The sequence below is a fragment of the Capra hircus genome, chromosome 8 (genome assembly GCF_001704415.2).
Source record: "Capra hircus breed San Clemente chromosome 8, ASM170441v1, whole genome shotgun sequence".
In the NCBI taxonomy this organism is placed as follows: Eukaryota; Metazoa; Chordata; class Mammalia; order Artiodactyla; family Bovidae; genus Capra; species Capra hircus.
The window spans coordinates 44609370-44611799 of NC_030815.1; the positions used below are offsets into that span (position 1 = coordinate 44609370).

Consider the following 2430-nt stretch of genomic DNA (forward strand, 5'->3'; position numbering starts at 1 on the left):
TCCTGAAGAAAGTCAGATGACTTCTGACTTAAGAGGTGTTAAGCCTGGATCCAGAGGTGGCAACCTTCAGTATGCCTGCAGAAATCAATCAACTGACATTTCCTACAGCAAAGCAACGTAACTCTTTTTGCAAAAAATTAACTTTTTTATGATTTGGAAAAGTACATGTTCTTTGTAAAAATTTAGAATATCTGAAAAGTTAGAAGAAAACAAAAATTCCCCTATGTAGAGTTATTAGTGGTCATCATTTATTTTCTTTGTCATATATATTTTTTTCTATAGCTAATTCATCTTTTTAGCAATGGTTATTGAGTGCCTACTATGTACCAGGCTTTATTCTAGGCGCTAGAGATATATGAATAAACAAAACAGAACATCAAGTTTCCTACCTTATGGAGCTCCCAGCGAGGAAGGTAAACCGATCATGGAAAAGTAAACACAAAAATATGCAAGATAAATTTAGATCATATGTACTATAGTGGAAAAAACAATACCTAAAAATACTGGAGACTTACCATGTGTTGTTCTAAGCCCTTCACCTCATATAATATTAATACATTGAGTAAATCTGGCATATGTGGTGTGTGTGTGTGTGTGTGTGTGTGTGTGTGTGTGCGCGCGCGCGCATGTGTATGTATTTTAGATGAAAGATCATTACCATAAATCTTCTGTACAGTGGTCAGGGAAGTCTTGCAGGAAATGACACAGGAGTCAAGGTTTATGTGAACGGAAGAAGACAACCAGAGAAGATCCAGGTTAAGGGCTTTCCTGGCAAAAGGAACAGCAAGTTTAAGTTCCCTGAGTACAAAATAGTTTTAACATGTTCATGAAACAGAAGGAAAAAGACAAGCATAGCTGAAACTCTGGGGCGCAAGGGGCAGAGTGGTCTGCAATGACACTAAAGATGTATGTTTTGTGATTAGGCCATGTAGGATCTTGAAGGCCACAGTAGAGAGTTTAACTTTTATTCTAAGACATTACAAAGCCTTTTGATTTTAAGCAGCAGAGTGACAAGATCTGATTTCCACTGGTTTAGAGATCATGCTGCACAGTGTTTGGCCAATGAATTTGAAGGATGCAAACCAGAATCTGGAAGACAAGTTGAAAGTTTCCTGAGGTCATCCAAGTGAAAGGCAATGGCCCGTTGGACCAGGCTAACAGCAGAATAGATGAACAGAAGTGGGAGAGTTAGGATTCTATTAAAGTGACATTGGTTTTGTAGTTTTATGTAGGCCCTGTTCATTTTCCTTCATTTTATAAAATAAAAAGGATTTAGAAAATTCTTCTAAAACAGAATTTTAAAATATATCAGCCACACTTCAGGAGACCCAAATTGGAAAGCAAGCAGGGAAGCCTAAGAATGATAGATCCTAAGAAGATGGAAGGCTAACCCTGGACTGTGGTTGGAGGCTCCAGGGAGCTCTTAAGTACAGCAGATCAAGGCAATGTTTTTTCCAGCTGTTTCATTCTCTCCTCATCCCACCTCTGTCTTCACACTCTCCTTGAAGGTGAAGGTGAAATCGCTCACTCGTGTCCGACTCTTGCGACCCCATGGACTGTAGCCTACCAGGCTTCTCCGTCCATGGGATTCTCTAGGCAAGAATACTGGAGTGGGTTACTATTTCCTTCTCCAGGGGATCTTCCCAACCCAGGGATCGAACCCGGGTCTCCTGCACTGGAGGCAGACGCTTTAACCTCTGAGCCACCAGGGAAGCCCTTCCTTAAGTATAATTAAAGGCCTGAACTTCTGCCACAGCTGCAACTCATGGAAAAATTGACACTACTCACTGACACAGTGCCTGTGCCTGACTTACCAACATCCTACAGTTGGAATTTGAAGCGTGGGGGCCCTCTTTGCTAAAACCCTGCCCACAATGCAAAGTTGAAGACAGTTGCAAATGGGGTTTTACCAAAGGCTATGGAGCCCATATTATTGATTACTGCACAAAGTCACTCTCTAACACTTCTTCTTCCCCCAAGAGCCTGCCCTTTACTATAAAGCGTGATAGTGCCAGATATTTTCCCCAGCCTCCCTTGAGCTGGGCTTCCCTGGTTGCTCAGCTGGTAAAGAATCTGCCTGCAATGCAGGAGACCCCGGTTTGATTCCTGAGTCAGGAAGATCCCCTGAAGAAGGGACAGGCTTCCCACTTCAGTATTCTTGGGCTTCTCTGATAGCTCAGACGGTAAAGAATCCTCTGGAGAAGACATAGGCTTCCCACTCTGGGATTCTTGGGCTTCCCTGGTAGCTCAGATGGTAAAGAATCCACCTGTAATGCAAGAGACCTGGGTTCACTCCCTGGGTTGGGAAGATCCCCTGGAGGAGGGCATGGCAATCCAATCCAGTATTCTTGCCTGGAGAATCAAATTGACAGAGGAGCCTGGTGGGCTACAGTCCAAGTGGTTGCAAAGAGTTGGACACAACTGAGCAAC

The 2430-nt window shown here is 43.0% G+C and overlaps 1 non-coding gene across 1 annotated transcript; it reads right to left on the minus strand.

Moving 5' to 3' along the window:
* On the minus strand, window positions 1641-1712 carry TRNAW-CCA. Its single transcript has one exon. It is a non-coding gene; the product is annotated as a tRNA-Trp (tRNA).